At 36.4% G+C, this 17,987-nt stretch overlaps 2 protein-coding genes across 5 annotated transcripts in view; one reads left to right on the forward strand and one right to left on the reverse strand.

Moving 5' to 3' along the window:
• LOC118740981 (mucin-5AC-like) overlaps positions 1-17,987 on the forward strand; it is a 130,956-nt gene that overhangs the window by 90,461 nt on the left and 22,508 nt on the right. The gene's annotated exons all lie outside the window — the stretch shown is intronic.
• Positions 1-17,987, reverse strand: part of LOC118740984 (trans-1,2-dihydrobenzene-1,2-diol dehydrogenase) — a 151,598-nt gene that overhangs the window by 64,992 nt on the left and 68,619 nt on the right. The gene's annotated exons all lie outside the window — the stretch shown is intronic.

Genomic DNA, 17,987 nt, shown 5'->3' on the forward strand with positions numbered 1-17,987 from the left:
TCTAGAAATAAGCTGTGATCTTGAAGAAACAAATTTTGCTATTTAAATGGTTCGGGATGCACAGTGTCGGCTATCTATGTACATACAAAAGTTATTTCCTGAGCGATTTAGCTTAAAATGTTGTAAATGGATGCAAATATTCATTAACTTCCTGCCTTCTTTAAAAAGTTGTAATTTGCAAGCAGGTTTTTCAACTGCTTTCTAGAAAATTCGTTAGCCTCTCTCGCGTGCTAAAATTTGTTCAAAGCCTATCATGGCTCGCATCGCTCAGCCGTTAGCTTGAGCGGCTTCAATGATTCACTGTCAAACAAACTCATATCCCGAAAATTACGCCATACATTTGTATGTATGCATTTATGCAGCGCTACTAAAATGAAGAAAAAACACAAAAAAAAAACAGCCGAAACGTGCAAAAGTATTGATTGACCTCTGTATAGACTTAACAATATATTCCCATGCTTCCCAGTTAAAGCAAACCAAATCACGTCGATGAGAAACAAAAGAAAACGAAAGTTAATAAAATGTTTGCTATGAGTATATAGCAAGTGCAAGTGTTGCAAAAGTTTCATAGTTACATACATACTATGTATATATTTTTATACACATTAGGGTGAATCAGCAAAAAAACTTGATGTTTTTCCCACCGGAATTACACCAAATTATTCGAACTTTCGCCAAAATGTTTCGGAAAAATATTAAGATTTACGTGAGCTAGACAAATTTGAAAATACATAACTCCAAAAATCTCATTATTTTGATTCCGTTGAAATTTTTTTTTTAACACTTTTATGCAAACGTTTTAAGCTTAAACACTTCTACCATGGGACGTGATTTCTAGAAAAATAATGTTTGAAGTGAAACTTATTTAGCGGCGGTTGGTTGGTTGGGAGTAAACTGGAAAATTCAGCGGAAATTGCACACGAAAATAGTGCAACGGAAATGGTGCAACGGAAATGATGAAACGGAATTGGTTGGGGCTGAAACAAGTGCTTCTTGAGTGTATGCACATGGTATTAATTTAACAAAAACTTGCTAATAAAAGGTTAAAGAATTACACTTAGAAAACACCAATACAAGAATGAAAGTAAAGGTGAGTACGTACATAAAGAAAAGATAGATAAAGAAAAAGATAAGGATAAATGTAAAGATGAAGATTGAGGAAGAAAAATTAAAATAAAGGTAATTATAGAGAAAAGGATATATATAGATACGCAGACTCAACCTGGGAACTATTTTGGGATTTTGAATATTTTCGGAATTCTCGGGACTTATCGATATTTTAATCGGTTTGTTATCGATATTTTTATCGATTTTGTTATCGAAATATCTATCGAAATTTTTGGAACTTATCGATATAATAATCGCTATTTTTATCGATTTTGTTATCGATATTTTTATGTGATTTTTTAATCGGGTTTTTATCGATATTGTTATTGGTTTTGTTATCGATATGGTTATCGATTTTGTTATTGATTATTTATCGATATTTTTATCGATATTATTGTCGATATTTTTATAAATTTTCTAATGGATTTTTGTTATCGATATTGTTATTGGTTTTATTATCGATATTTTTATCGATTTTGTTATCGAATGTTTATTGGTTTTGCTATCGATAATTTATCGATTTTTTTTATCGATATTTTTATCGCTTTATTAGTTTATTTTATCGATATTTTTATCTATTTTCTAATAAATTTTTGTATCGCTTTTATTATCGATTTGGTTGTCGATATTTTTGTCGATTTTATTATCGATTTTGGTATCGATTTTTTATCGATTTTGCTACCAATTTTACTATGGATTTTGCTATCGACATTTTTATCGAATTTTCGTCGATTTTGTTATCGATATTTTGTCGATTTTGTTATCGATTTAATGGATGTTACTATCGATTTTTTATCTATAGAATATAAATATAAAAAATGAATATAAAGGGTAACAGAATAACATAAATGTAATTAGAACGATCAGAGGAAGGAACAGGCATAACCTTAAGCAAAAGCAGATGTATGAATGTAGTATATGCATGTGTATTGGTTATGAGACAAAACAGATATGTAACGTAAGTTTCTCTTTTTCAAAAACTAATTTTATTTATAAAAAAAAACTCGATTTTTAAAGGTATTTTCGAATAATATTTTTACGAAATATTTTGGCGAAAGTCTTAAAATATAATAAATTTGATATTTTCGATGGAAAAACAGTACCGATTTTTTTTTTTTAGGATAGTGGTGCAACCTAATGTACGTACATACATATGTATATACAGTATGTATGCTACCAATATGACGGTAACACTGTGAGTGGCATCACACAACAAAAACTCCAGTAAAAAAAAAAACAGTCGGCAAAGCTGGTTAATGAGTTTTTCATTAGCTGATTTTTTTTTCATGTATGCCGAAAGGCGATGTTATAATGTTCGTTTGACAAGTGACAGGTGACAATATGCGCGAAGTACATAAATGTGTATGTATACATTTATACATATGTATAGCCATGCAATCACACACACTTAAATATGATTTTATGGAAGGAATAGTTTGAACGTTTTAAAGGTGTGCTTTATAGATGCTGTAATGGAGTTAAAATGGAAACGAAATTTATATATTTTTTTACAATATTTTAATTACAACTATGTACTTATGTAGTTTCATTTTACAACTTTGTTATCTTTTGGAAATTATTAAACAGTACATGCATAGCTACTTAAGCAAAATAACGCCACTGGCATTTTTCTACTTTTGCAATGACTCAACTCGATTTGCAAAACGAAATAAAATAAATTTGTGGAATTAGAGAACGGCACTAAGGATCGCTTATATTAATTCGAATGCTCTAATATAAAATAAAATAAATAAGATCTAGTTCGTTCAGCATCCCGTTTTCTATAGTTGCGAACCAGTTCTAAATTCGTCACTTTAGATATAGATTTCTAGTGAAAAAACTTAAAAAAATTACTTTTTTTAAAAGTACCACTTTTCGCCGATTTTGGACTGGTGGGGATCTAGTTACTATCGGACTAGTTCGTTTTTGGCGATAAAGACCTAGTACAGAACTAGAACTTTGATTCACTAGTCCGCGGTTTCCCTGCAGGGTACTATTGATTGGTGAGTGCTATCCATGTAGAAACAGCTGGTATGAAAAAGGGTTCCGAGTCGCTGGTGGAGCGAAATACGCCACTTACAAAGCTGCCGTGCAACACTCTCACGGCATTAGTGCAAGGCATCTACGGACCAAGGTTGAAGCTCTCGTATCCCATGGAAGCATACCCGAGCATCTTTCTATTCCATTAGTCTGTGTGCAAATATTACGCAAAAATTACCTTAGTGAGAAAATCCAATTATTGAGTGATATCCAGGCTGCACTCAAAACGTTCTCATCATTTGAGGTCAAATCCTCCATGAGTGCGTTGATAATCTTAACGCCTACACGAAACGCTATTTTATCCAACTAATTTGGGTACCAGAAGATAAAGGAGTTGAGGGTAACGAGGAAGCAGACCGTCTTGCCGGAATGGCGGCCGCTTCGTCACCTATAGCGAATGGGTCTATCCTTGCGATCGGACCTAAGGAAGCAGAGGAACAAACTCAGAGAACAATACTGGCGTAACACCGTAGTCTACGCCCTGCTAAATGCTTACTAGGAGGCTAGAAGCTTACAAACTACAGGGCAATTATAAACCTTCCCATATAGAGGTTAAGGATAAAAACAGGTATTCTGACGGATCACTGTAGACTAAGCGGTCATCTTTCATAAGCTGAGGATCTGGTTTAACGATCTATGTCGCTTCTTTGATTCGGTCAGGAGACTCCATTATATTTGTTTCTCAAGCGCGCGGCGGTTGCAGGAAGACGGAAGAAGTCCGTAGGCCAACTCTGGACAAGTATTGAATTCACACAATCGCGAACCCCTAGAGCCCTCTTCAAATTTCTTGTATCTCTAGGGTGGGATGAGGTACCGTGTATGGTTGAGGGCACAATAGACCTTTTGGTCGCAGTGCATACCTCTAGGTGGGAATCTAGTGATAGACGTTGAGATGTGGAGGGGACACTTCTCTAAGATTTCGAATGGCAACACAGATAACACGTTTGAACAATAAGGATGATGCTCACGCTCCTTCCCTCGACCAAAACGAGATGAGAACAGCAATAAAATCCCGGGTTTTAAGCTTCACTTTGTGAACTGGATGTACATAGCGGTGCTGCGCCCCATTCTATTTTTAAAGGGTGATGTGCATGATTATCACGGGACATTACTCTCAACGCCGACTAAAGCCCTAGAGACCTTACCTCATTTTCCACCTGTGGACCTATATGGTAAACTACGGACAAGTTGTAATGCTATCAGCTAACTAAACGCGTTCATCAAGTGGAGTGATACGAGATGCGGACACTCTAGAATTCTGGAAGATCTTCGAGCGCCTGAAATACACAGTCGCACCCACTGGACCGAAGAATATTTTCCAAACAAGAATCTCCTCAAGGGGTGGATGGGAGAAGGATTCAGTTCTTATATCCTTATCTGATTCAGCAGCCATCTACACCCGATGTCTCCAAGTTCGATCTCATGGTAGGGAGTGGAGTTTACTCGCAAGAGCTCTCTCTTTGCCTCGGTTTTCGTATGGCAGACCTGTACTGTAAGCTCAACTTACATCAATAAACGAAGCTGCTAGATGGCTGTTAGATTCGTCTAATTATTTGTATGCCGTAGCTATCTTTTCTGACAAACAGGCGGCTATCAAATCCCTTCGTTTTGACAAATTGATTTCGAAGACTGTCATTGAATGTAGACACACTCTAAATTAACTGGTAATGAGATGTGGCACCTATTTTGTATGGGTAACAGACCATAGAGACATACCGGGCAACTCTCTTGCCAACGAACTAGCAAGGAAAGGAACCTAGATAGCGGGCATTCCCTAACTTTCTGCAAACTCCGGCTAGAAAAAACTTTATCGAACTACGGAGCCCGCTTGCAAGATAGCAAGGCAAATTTGGCCCGAGTTGAGTAAACGCAGATCTTGCCCTCTCCCCCGCTTGAAGTTTGGGTTCTCACCGGGCACTGCCTAAGGGAAACCCACGCCATTAGAATGGTTATGCAGTCAAACGATTACACTCGCAGCTGCCGTGATGTGGAGGAACTCGAAAGCGTAGAGCATTTTCTATGTCACTGTCCTGCATTGGCGAGGGCTCGTCGACGCCCGTTCATCCACTATTATTTTGAATGTTTGGCTGAATTGAATTCGACTAGTATCTACGACTTTGTGCGCTTCGTCAAATTGATTTCACTTCTAAGGTAAGAGGAGCGACGAAATTAGTCTCTAATAAGGTATCAGAATGTGCCCATGGTGGCCTAAGTCTGTCCTTTTCCCGAGCTGGATGAGGACAGCCCAGATAACCTAACCTAACGTGTATCCGTCTGTGTTATCTCTGCATGCAATAGAATAAGTGGAAATATGCAACTCAATTTCAGCAGTCGACTGCATCTTCAATGTTTGCATCTCTGCAAATACTCTGTTCTTGTCGAAAGTGAAGCCAATAAATTGCACAATTCGCTCGAGCTATCAGCGGCATAACCGAGTTGTCTAACTTCTAGTGAGAGTGCAAAAGCGAGAAGTCACAGCTAATAAATAATGGCAAGCACAAGGCGCTCAACAAGTGCTAATGAAAAAAAAAACAGGTGGGAACAACAGCAATGCCAAACAGCAATAAGCGTAGTAGTCAAACAGAAACCAAAGCTAAGAAAAAAAACGCCAAATGCAGCAGTACATTAACGCGACAACATAAACCCAACAATACCTACATAGGTACCATAGAGAGAACACCAAGGCAGCGACTAACGCAGTCACGATCGCCGTCATTGTCATCGGTTTATCAGCGGCTCACACGCGCTGGCTTGAGCGCATGCGCATTTTGTCGCTGTTAGGGGGGCGACATAAGCAATTGTATTTGGGCTTTTGTGATTTTGCCTGCCTGCCTGCTCACTGGCTACTACATGAATATCGATTTGCGATGGTCAAGTCACTGCCAGCGCAGATGGCAGTCGCAAAGCCAACGTGCGACGCCTACATAAGCATAGTTAAAAAAAAAAACCGAAGACTTTTATTATCGCAGGCGCGCATGCGCAGCCAATGTTGATTTGGTTGTTGATCGCTGCTTTTTTGGTTGCGCTTCTGCTTCGCGGCTGCTTGCTGTCAGCGTACGCTCTTCACGCGTGCGCAACGCAGAGTTAATTTTTTGTTTCAACGCTTCATTTGTTGTCACTGCCAACAGTTGCTTGTCGTCGTCGTCGTCGTCGTCATCGTTCCCTGTTGCTACCACTTCTATTGGTAATAGTTAACGATGAGCTTGCTCGGCGCTGGCTGCCTCTTTTGCTTGCTGTTGGCTGCTTCTTCTTCGGCGCGTCGCAGCGTTGAGTTGCGCGATTTCGCGCGACAAGTTGCTGGTCGCGTAAGGAAACACCGCGAAATCAGTTATCGAACGAACGTCGCTTGAAACGGCTGCTTTAGCGGAAATTGCTCGCCAGGTGCTAAGACGAGAATCGTAAAAATCAACTTTTAGAAAAACTAAACGTGATTTAAAACGAACTGAATTTACCAAATCAAGTGGAAAAATAAAAATCACTATTTCATGTGAAATATCGCATAGAAAAAAGTAGTAATTATAAAAGTGCAGCAGCGGCAGGAGCTGCAGCAGAGGAAGACTATCTAACACTATAGACCAAATTAAAGCGCAAGCGTACGGCATAGAAACACACACACACACACACATAAAAGCACTTATAGTGTGACAATCTCAGCGACAGGCAAGCAGACCGACAGTCGTTCGCGCGTACGGCTCCTTTCACCTCCTGATTCCCGTCTCCGGGCTGGTTTGCCACAGACAGGCTCTAGCGTTGTCGTAGCGTTGTGTCGGCTAACAGTTGTTCGGTGCGTTTGTACATAAAAAACAACACAACAAGAGTGAAATTTTACTCAATGAATTGTCAACTAAAAATAAAAAAAAAATCCATTCAAACATCAGCAATAATTTCACGCATTTGAGGCTGTGTGTAGTACATACATACATACACGTGTAAAAAAAAAAACAAAACAAAAAATAGAAAATAGAAAATAACGAAAAGTGGAAATAAAAACACAAAGGAATAAGGATCTGTTAAAGGCGTGTAAGCTCTTTGGCTCAGCTAAATGTGTTAATACATAAACTTATACAAATACATTACACGCGTGTAATATTTAAGTGTTAAAAAATTATAAAAACAAAAAAATCTAGAAATAAATAGTATTAAAGTGCAAAATCGCCTGTTAATACAAGGCTTACTCAAACAGTAAGCGCAGGTAAATCGTTTGGATATTTGGGCAGTTTATGGTAAGTGACGGTGCGCAGTGAAAATGCTGCTTAGCATAATATCAAAAGTGTTTTAGTGTAAATAGCGCATGAAATTTAATTTTTAGATAGTATTTTCAGTGTAAACCTAATCCAAACAAACTCAATAATATTTTCAATGATCCGAGATAGCCATAGCGGCTAGTGCTCGGCCCTTTTTCCCTTCTGTCTTAAAATTAATTTTAAAATTTTAAAATAATTAAATCAAAATCTGAAGCTTTTTAATCTGAAAGTGTGGTAAGTGGGAAAATCCGTCAGCAAAAAAATAAAATAAAAATCAACGCGATTTTTAGTCACTTAAAACTTGCACTTCATGAGACTAAACTTGTATGGGCTATAAAACCTCATACTCAAAAATGTTGTAAAGATTCAGATTAAAAAGCTCGAAATTTTTGTATGTATACACATATGTATAACTGTATGTGTTATTATATTAGTAAAAATATTGTATGGGGGAAAAATCTGTCACGTCTGTCATCACTAGAGAAGATAAAAATATGCATTTGCATAAAAAGCATATTTTTGCATATTTTTGCCATTTTTGGATGTGATAGCATATTTAAAGTTATAGCGCATATTTTAACTATCAAGCATAGTTTCGGCATATTTTTTGTTAAAACATTTAAAAATCTTTTGTCCGTGTTTTTTAAATATATATAAATGCATCCCTTACATATATTTTATTTTTAACATAAAAAATCTGGCAGCACTTTACATCCTGCCAAATTTTGTTTGTTTCAAGTTAAAATTTTTTTGTTATTGTTTAAAAAAATATTTTTCATGCTTTAACCAAAACTTATAAATCAATTTTTCAAACTTAATACAAACTTTAGATAAATTTAACAAATTTTCACAAAAATTTCGAACTTTTGAATCTGAATCTTAAGACATTTTTGGGTGTGCAGTTTTATAGCCCAAAAAATGTTAGTATAATAAAGTGCAAGTTTAAAGGGGCTATTTTTAAATATTTTTTTTTTACAACGAGTGCATTTTATAAAATCTGGCGTTGATTTTTTGAAATTTCTTTGCGAAAGGTCTTGCGCATTTTACTTCAAATTAAATTCATGTTTATATGAAAAAAAGTACAAAAACCCCCCAGCAGAAAAAGTCTTTACCAATCCATTAAATTTTTTAGCCCCTTGAAACTTGCACTTTATTAGACTAACATTGTTGATAAGATTCAGATTCAAAAGTTCGAAATTTTGGTGAACATTTGTTGAATTTATCTTAAAAAAATCTAAGTCAACCTAAAAAAATAAAATAAAAATTTAGAAACCAATGTTTGATCGCAGTCATAATTCACATGGAATTTTGCACGTACACCTACATATGTACATACATATGCATGCAAGTTTTTTCCAGTAAAAATTTCTTTTTTCTCGGAGCTCCCTGAGTATATATATTTAATTTTAGAAAAAAGTCATATGCCTAAGATGTACATAGTACTTGTGTATTTAACAAGTGTGCAATACATTGATGAATTTTTAGCTTTTTCGTTTGTTTTTTTGTAATACACAATTTGTAGTATATTCACTTTTATTGTTTGAGTTTTTTTGCTCACGCTTTAAATTAGTTAGTAACTAAAATCAGAGGCTTAATGCGAAAGGTATTGTAAGACTGACACTGAAATAAATGCATTTGTTCTGTAACAGTAAATAACATTGTCTTTCTTTTAATCAAAATTAAGGAATTTTATTGTGCATATTTTTTTTTATTGAGCATATTTCGCTAATTTTTGGGATTATTTTAAGCGCATAAAACGGGATTTTTCGCGCATATTTTTATCTTCTCTAGTCATCACATTTTAATTCGAAATAAAATCAACAACGAATTGCTTCTGATTAAATATGAATTGGTTAAAATGGTCCGTAATTTGACTTTATTTAAAGAATATTTAAGAACCAAAACCCACACAGGATTCGCAGGGTTTTGCTTACTTTTACATGTACTCTGAAACTACGTCCTTTTCATCGATTTTCCCGGCATCAGTGTTCCAAGCACACCTAATTTTTTCACCCGTTGTCAACCAAAGGACGGTAAAAAAGCTACACAACGGCAACTTTTTGTTTTATAAGTGACTTCCGTCTTCGTATGATTTATTTCACTATAAAGTCGTGCGAATGTCACGTCTGACATCATGGACACACCCATACGATTTAACCGAATTTAATTATTCAAACAGGTGGTAACGTTCTTTAAAATATTTTGAAAAGTGAGCTTTCTTCAACCTCTTTCCTTTGACACATATATATGATAAAATTCCTTTGATATAATCAAGTTAATTGTATTTTATTTGTCAAACATTTGGCAACCCTCTTCAAAAAATATTTTCTCTAAGTGCCGTTTACTCATGTAGGTTTGAAAGTTTATCTTTCCTTTAAAAACACTTTTTCAGTACAAAATTTGTGTTTAAAGGGCAGATAAATTTTAAAATCTACATTAGAAAACGGCCCTAAATGAGCTATATTCAACCCATTTGATATTTCGTAATAAGGGTGCGATATTTGAGGAACCCTATTTATATAATTTGATTAAATTTTTTAAACAGATGGAAACTCTCTTTAAACCTAGCTATGATCCTTCTCCCCGCCGATACTAACATGTATGTAGGTGAGCGTCTTTCTGCAATCAGACCACGGGAACATGAGAGTCTATCGACTGCAAATTATAAGCAGTTTCTCTTCCATATACATATATACATATACATATGTATAGTATATAGATTGTCTCTGCCATAGTCAATTGTTCTGTTCTTTTTCAGCTTATAATCTTCAATGTCCAGTCAAGGACATTACGTGTTCATATTCCTTTCCATATTAGACCGGAGAAGTACAATTATTTTACGTTTAAAATAAAATTTATAGAGTCCTTGAATTCGATATCGCTCTCTCCAGACCTATGTTTTGTCGAAGATTTGGGCTACTACCCTTCGCTCCTACTTAACATCTTAGAATATCGATATAATTTTTAATCAAGTTTCTAACTAGTCTTCAAGGTTTATTTTTGTATTCACAACCTTAATAAATGAAATTAATAAATGTTGAGATCAAATGCGGTATTCGTTGCCCATTTCAGATTAGTATACAAGATTAAATAGATGCCGAGGATATGGAATTTATCCATCACTTCATTGCAAGTGCGCCACACTTCGGACAAAACTTCTAAAATTTCTGCGGAACCATTTCTTCGAAAGCTTTAACAGCTTAGGGAGAATTTCAATAGCGGGTCTGCTAAGATTCGCGGGAAAATCAAGATGACTTAAAGGCATGTAGGGATAGGTATGGAGAAACTCTCTACGACTTAACCAAATGTACTTAAATGTGCTAACTAAATGATCTGCGAACTGCGGACTTGCTGTAAAATGGAACTCGTTTTGTTCACTAGCAGATTTAAGGTACCCCACGCTACTCCTCCCTCGTTTGGAGGCATTCACCTGGCTCAAGTACTTGGGTTTGATTCTAGAGAGGAAGCTGTCCTGGCAGCCTAATATCGAGGAGAGAGCAAGCAAGCCTTCAATGCCTCTTTACAGTGGCAGAGGGGCAATATTTAAGAGATGGGGCCTTTCTCCAAAATCATATCCTGCCTTTATGAAATCATAGTCAAGTCCATTATGTTTTATGGATTCCTCGCTTGGTGCAATATACTCGAGAAATCTACGCTAGTTAGTAGACTGGAGCGAGGGGCCATTGAATCAGTGGGGCCATTAGGACCACTCCCACCGTGGCCCTTAATCTCATGCTTCACATAGCGCCTGCCAATATCGCAAGTAACGCAGCTGCAGCCATATTTAGCGGCACCTGTTGTCTAACCAACTTGGGACCTACTACTAGGGTGTATTCTCGGGGACTTCGGTGTCATTTACACGGATGGGTCAAAGCTTGACCGAAGGATCGGTGGCAGAGTATTTTTCAAGAGGATTTTCATCAATCTTAAATTCACGCTTCCAGACTTATTTAGTGTTTTTCAGGTGGCGGTTGCTGCTATTGTGCGCCACGGCGCAAAGAGACAGCCAGACGGCAATCAGAGCCCTGGGTTCGAAATTCTCTTTCGGTGTCTTGTCAGACTTGTTTGTGTGCCAGGCCATAGTGATATCGCAGGAACCCGTGCGGCTAATGAGCTGGTCAGGAGTGGCACTCTGGAGCCAGTATCACCAAAACAAGAGAGAATGGGAGCTCGCCTTCAAAGCTTCGGCCCATCCGTGTAGAAGTTCACCGGTGTCTCCTTTAAACTTTTGCCTACCGTCTACTTATGCTTGGGGGGGATGTGCGCGGAGAAAGAGCTCATTAGGGTCAGTCCAGCCACACAGAAATCTGCGTTATCTGGTAAAAAGTCAAAGACACCAAAAATACCTACTAACGTGTCCAAACCCTCAGGCAGCTGTTCTACTTTTTTATCTAGCAAAATATCTTTTTCTATTTAAAATCATAAAGGAAAATAAAACATTTACCCACTTCGACAAAGATTCCACATTTCTCGGTCGTTCTTTTTCAAAACCTGCAGTGGAAATCTGACAGTGGGTGGGGCCTAAAAGTATACAACATGATGCAATGTGTAATCAGCCAAATCTGGCAGTGTAAGGGGCATGTAACTAAATGTTGCATGTTGTTAGGCGCGTCTGCTATTATTGAGATTTTTGGTGATTAAAATTAGCGATAGCGAGTACTACATAGAATCCGACTGCTCTTTCTCTTTTAGTAATTAATTTATTAACAATTTAATTAAGTCATTAACCATTGACGAAAAACATTTGCCACCATGTAGGGCTGCAATTAATTAAAAATAAAAGTCAAACGCAAGAATAAATCGTCCAATCTCCAAACAGATATGTATGTAAACGCTCTCGCGTACGTACTTTGTTGATTGCCACTCACTTGACTCACTTGACATACCGTTGTCAATGTGATTAACATTAGTTTCACTTAGGCGCCAAAGACTTTGGCATCAAACAGCGAGGCAAATCAACAGATTGACTGACAGACCAACAGACCGGCAATATAGGCAGATGACTGCCACCTGACTAAGCTGAAGAGCAAAACAAAAGTCGACAATTCAGCATTTAGCGTGAATTTTATGCATTTTATTGAAGCGAGGAAGCGTCGGCTTGCAATCGCAACAATAAAACCAACAACAACAACAACAAGAGCAGATGAAGAAGTAGCAAAGCAATAATGTTCACTAGCTATAAACAAAAAAAAAACAACAACAATAAAGCAAACAAGCACTTTCAGCAACGGTAGCAACACTAATGCCTGCGATTTAAGTGCAATGCAGCTAAATGTAGATAATTAAGTGCATAGGTGTGCGTTTGTGTGCGTTTGTGTGCGTCTGCCGCAGCTATCATCATCACCTTCTGCATGAGGATCACCACTAGCAGAAGTAGTAGCACCAGCGCCAGCGCCAGCGCCAGCGCCAGCACCGCCACTCCCTTTACAGTAGCGAAATGTGTTATGTGTTAACTTCTTTCACTTAAAGTGAAGATGACATTCTTCAAATGAAATTAGCTACCGTCAACAGTTGGTCAATTGCCGCTAACCACTGTTATTTTATGTATTCACTTTTGCTATTGCAATGTGTATATTGTTGTTCTTGTTATGGCTTTAAATGCTATCATTATGGCTGCTCCAACATTGCACTTGCACTTTATTTGAATTGCTGCTGTGCGGCTAAAACGACTCATGCGCTTTTCATGTAGTGGATTTTATTGATTTTTCCAGCTATTGCCTTCTGCCTTTATGCTTTCAATTTACACTATTTGTTTGTTCGCTTTTTGTTTTGCTTCATATTTTTTAACCGACTTCAAAAAAAGGAGGAGGTCATCAATTCGTCGGAATGTTTTGTTTTTTTATTTTATGTACAGTGACGAACAAAAGTATTAGCACAGTGAAAGTATGTAAAGTTTTTCATTCTAATTTATAGTTTATACTACACCAAAAAAACATAAAAATAAAATCTCTCATCTTGTGTAAAACTCTGGAAAATTCAATGAATTCGCATACTAATTTGCAACTTTCTATTATGCAAGTTTGAAGTTGCTAGAAAATCGCTTTGATTTTTGGCAATATTTTTTCATGCAGGTTCTTCCATACAAAGTCTGTTTGACAATTATTTTTGTATGAAGAAAATGAGCAACACCTTCCACTAAAAAAATTGTCCAAAATCAACACGATTTCTCAGCGACTTCAAACTTGCACTTTTTTAAATTGAATTGAACGGGCTATAAAACTGCATACCTAATTTTTCTAAAAAATCTGAGTAGAAAGCTGAAAATTAGTATGCAAACGTATTGAATTTTCCTGAGTTTTGCACAGAGTATAGAAAATTCATTCTTTTGTTTTTTACTGTGCCAATACTTTTGTTCGGTACTGTATGTTACCGCATAACTTTGGACCACGTTAACCGATTTCTATAATTTTAAAGGAGGTGGTCCCATACAAATTTGGTTTAGATCCGATCATTTAATCATGAAGAAATTAACGGTGTTCTTACATTTTTATATAAGAATTGAAGTCGTTTTTGTTTTTTGCTTAAAAATTACTTGTTTAAAAATTCATTTGTTAGCACATAAATGAACTCCAGGAGAGCATTTTCATAGCCCCAAAATGCTACCCAGATTATTAATAAACCGCCATTAAAATTCCTTTTAAACCAAAACTGAGAACAGTTTGGCAGATTATAATAATAGGGAAAAAATCCACAGGATCATGAGCAGGTCAGATGAAGACAGTGGTTGATTTTCACTGTGCCATATTTTCACGAGAAAATTTTTTCACATAATTTTTGCCACCACTTTCTTGAGTATTAAACCTTAAGGATCTGGCGAACGATTTTTGGTCATCACATACATAAGTGCGAGTGAGTTCCTGGCGAAGTGATCATAAGGTCAAGGTACAGATATGGTATTTTCCAGGATAGTAGCCGACCGTTCTAGCTAAGCCTAGGTGGAAGGTTCTATCACCTTTTGTTTCTTTGCTAGAGCTTCTCAAATATTACAAAAACCCGTTTTCCGTGTCAAACGTTGTTCCCGTTTTTCTCAAAATCTGGACCAGATAGAAACTTTATACTTACGGATGCGTAAAAGTCTATTAAAAACAGCTTTAACATTTGCCGCACCAAAATCAGTGTTGCCCTGCGTAATTAGCAATACAGAAACAGAACCACATTACTTATAAGGACTGCACTAAATAAAATTGCCCGCTACAAAAATTATGATATGTTTCGAACCAGTTGTAACGTGTCAGATTTTCAAAAAATAAAAGCATTTTATTTCTAGAAGTAAATAAACAAGAGTTATAATTTTTTTAAAAAGAAGTTTTAGTTTTTTCTTGTACGCCGCGAACTAGCCTAGTTATCTTTGCTGCAAGCATTCCATCACATATATAAGTACCACTGTTGGCAAACTAGGGTCTCATTGGAAATGTCACTTTTGTTCTCAAGTTTTCAGTTGCATTTCCTAGAGAATCCGCTAAAACGTACTCTCGTCACTTTTCTGCAAAAAACTTATTTCAGAAATTTTACTTGTTCTTTTGCGGTATCCTTCTTGACAGAGTATTTTTCTGGAACTTTTTTTCCACCTTGTAAATCTTCCATCTTGTGTTCTAAGTTAGTTCTACGCAAAACTGATGTAAGAAGTAACCCTTTCTCAACAATTTCCTTCCTGAAATGTTCAAAGTCTTGGTTAGTGTAGTCACAATTTCCTTTGCCTTTTCGCGATCATTCTGGCATTTGAGAGATTCGAGTTCGAGTCCAAGTCGGCGTCGGAACTTTTTTTTCCTTTTTTTAATTATTTATTTCCTTTTTTTAATTATTTATTTTCTTTTTTTAACTATTAATTATCTTTTTTTTACAAAACCTCATTTTAGCTGAGAGGATGGAAATTTAAATGACGCCGAAATCCATTTAGAGTAAACTTCGAAACAAGGCCAAGGGTCTAATAAAAAAAAAAAAAAATATTCGTGAAGGGTTCAACCCAGCCTAGTACTTATGTATTTACATACATACGAGTATGTATTTAAGTTCGCTCACATGCTGTGTGCCACTTTAATGCGAACACACCACACTGCGGCTGGTCTGCAGTTGAAGACAAATCTATGCTGACCTAAAAGAAACCAAACAACAGCGTACCAGGAACATGATGAGTAGCGGTGGCGGCACATGGAATTGTTTGGGAAACGATGAGCTAAAAATGAAATATTTGCCGTGACCATTTTCACTTTCAATCAGAAAAAATTACAACAGCAATGAGTCAAATAAAAAAAGAAGAAGACGAAAGAATCATGCGTGTGGCGCTACGAGTACAAAGGCATGAGTGCCCTGTCGGAAAAAATCGGAACTATGGAACAGGCTCGTGTTGTAAATTTTCTGGCTAGTGACAGTAAATCTGACTAATTTTTACAAACGGATGCATAATGGACACCGGAACAGTATTCGGTGTCTTCTTTCATTAGCTCTTATTAGGACAATGTCACAGACTTCTACACTTCTTAGCTAAATACCTTGATGTGGGATGCCCCCTCTAAACTCTAAACCTATTATTTTTATTAAATTATTAATTAAAATTCAAACCTTCTAAATTCACTTAAATAATTTTAAAAAACGTCTACAGAAATAAGCTGGATCCCACGATGAAGTAGAGTTTCGTGAACTAAGAAGCAGACGGATGTGTGAAGAAAAGTTTTCAGACACCGAGTTCAAACATAAAAGCCTCGAATAGATTTTATATGAAAAAAATTATTAACAGTCCAGAGACTCATTTCAAAATCACTAAATTTTCCTGCAAGGCTCATATAAAACTGCCATACATACATTCGCATTACTGAATGCCGCCGCCGCATTAATCGCTGCAATGCGCGCTCACTGTTCGCCCTAAGGACATGCGGGCCATACTTGATCTTGATTAAAAATTCAAAATAAACATACAAAAAAAGGACAGACAGCAAAATAAATAGGCTGAAAAATTTAAAAGTGAATTTATAAAGCAACACCGACGAAAATTTCGCATAAAACCACACACAATGTGGGTGAGAAAAAAATGTAAACGCCACTAACTAAAAAAGCAAAAAAATACACAAAATTAAAAAACGAGGATCGCCAAAAGTAAAAACGCAAAAAAAAACGTTTAAAGTATAGCAGGAAACAGAATGAATTGTTCGCTGAAATGACTTGACAGCATAACCACAGCAGCCCACCTGTATAACAAATGAAGTGCACGAATTGTAGATGAATAAGCGCCAGCGAAATAACGATGCCGTACTGTTATAACCCAGCAAACCGAAAGGAATCTTCGCGTATCGGCAGCATTGTAGGGCATCATTTTTCTAGGTCAGAGGAGTTGTCTCGAAGAGCTCCTATCCACATTGCACGAAGCCAAATGTTGCTCCTAACGAAAAAGAAAAATTCATACGTCCTACTAGTTCCTACCCTCCGGCTTTGGACCACTCGGTATTTATCCCATCGGTCATCCGTATCCATATAGATCGATAAATATAACGAAAGTTCTGAAATAGTCCGCAAAATCCGTAAGTAGTCCAAAAAGTCCCGAAGTGGCCCCGAAGATCCCGATACAGTCTCCAGAATCCCCAAAGTTTTAAAAATACCGGAAATTTCCGTGTAATCCGGAGAATCCTGAAAAACCTGCAAATCTCGAAGTAGTCTCGAAAATTCCGAAATAGTCCCAAAATCCCTAAGTAGTCGCGAAAATACCGAAATATAACAATTAATTACAAACTAGCTGAGCATCATCGTCAGGCATGGGCAGAGACTTAGCAGGTCCTAAAAGAGCGTAAGCTTCGCGTATACGTATACAAGCGAGAGCGTAACGATGAGAACGCGACAGCAAGCAAAATGAATTGGATACACCAACACATTCTCACTTTTATCTCACGCTTGTTTGTGGTAGTGCCCACCTCTGATCATCGTATGTATTTGCGTTGCATAAAAAAGTATTATTTAGTTGAAAAGTCACGAATCAAATTGATCCGTTCCAAAAATCAAATCTCAAATAAATTGTGTTCTTTATTTGGTCGACGAATCAAATCACAAATAATTTTTTGTTTCTTATTTGGTTCACAATCAAATCAAAGATAAAAATAATTTTTTTTATTTTGTTGACGAATCAAATCGCAAATAAAATTGTTTGTTTATTTAATTGACGAATTAAATATATTTCTTAATAATCACGCACCCTGCCCCTAGGATTGTTCTATACCAAAAAAATATACCCCTGTTGCTTTATTTTGGAATTAAAAAACATTTTTACTTAGCTCAAAGCAATCAGAGTTTTTCGTATAAATGTTGTAGAATTCTTGAAAAGCAATATTTTTTTATCGGAAAACTGTTTCTCTTTAGGAGAATTCCAATAATAATTTGTTTATTTAACAATTTTTTGATATTAGCTATTTATTGTAGGTCGCGAAAAACCCCGAAAAATGTAGTGAGTGGAACCATAAAAAATCGCTAGTATTAAAAAATGTTAATATAAACAATTGGATGTTATTACTGAAAGTATCCTGAAGAGAAATAGAGTTGTCCTATCGAAACATATTGATTTTCAAGAATTCTTTACCATTTCTACGAAAAGTTTGTTTTCAAAAGTTGGTTTAA

The sequence above is a fragment of the Rhagoletis pomonella genome, unplaced genomic scaffold, assembly GCF_013731165.1.
Source record: "Rhagoletis pomonella isolate Grant_MI unplaced genomic scaffold, Rhpom_1.0 Rhpom_scaffold_00006, whole genome shotgun sequence".
Taxonomy (NCBI): Eukaryota; Metazoa; Arthropoda; class Insecta; order Diptera; family Tephritidae; genus Rhagoletis; species Rhagoletis pomonella.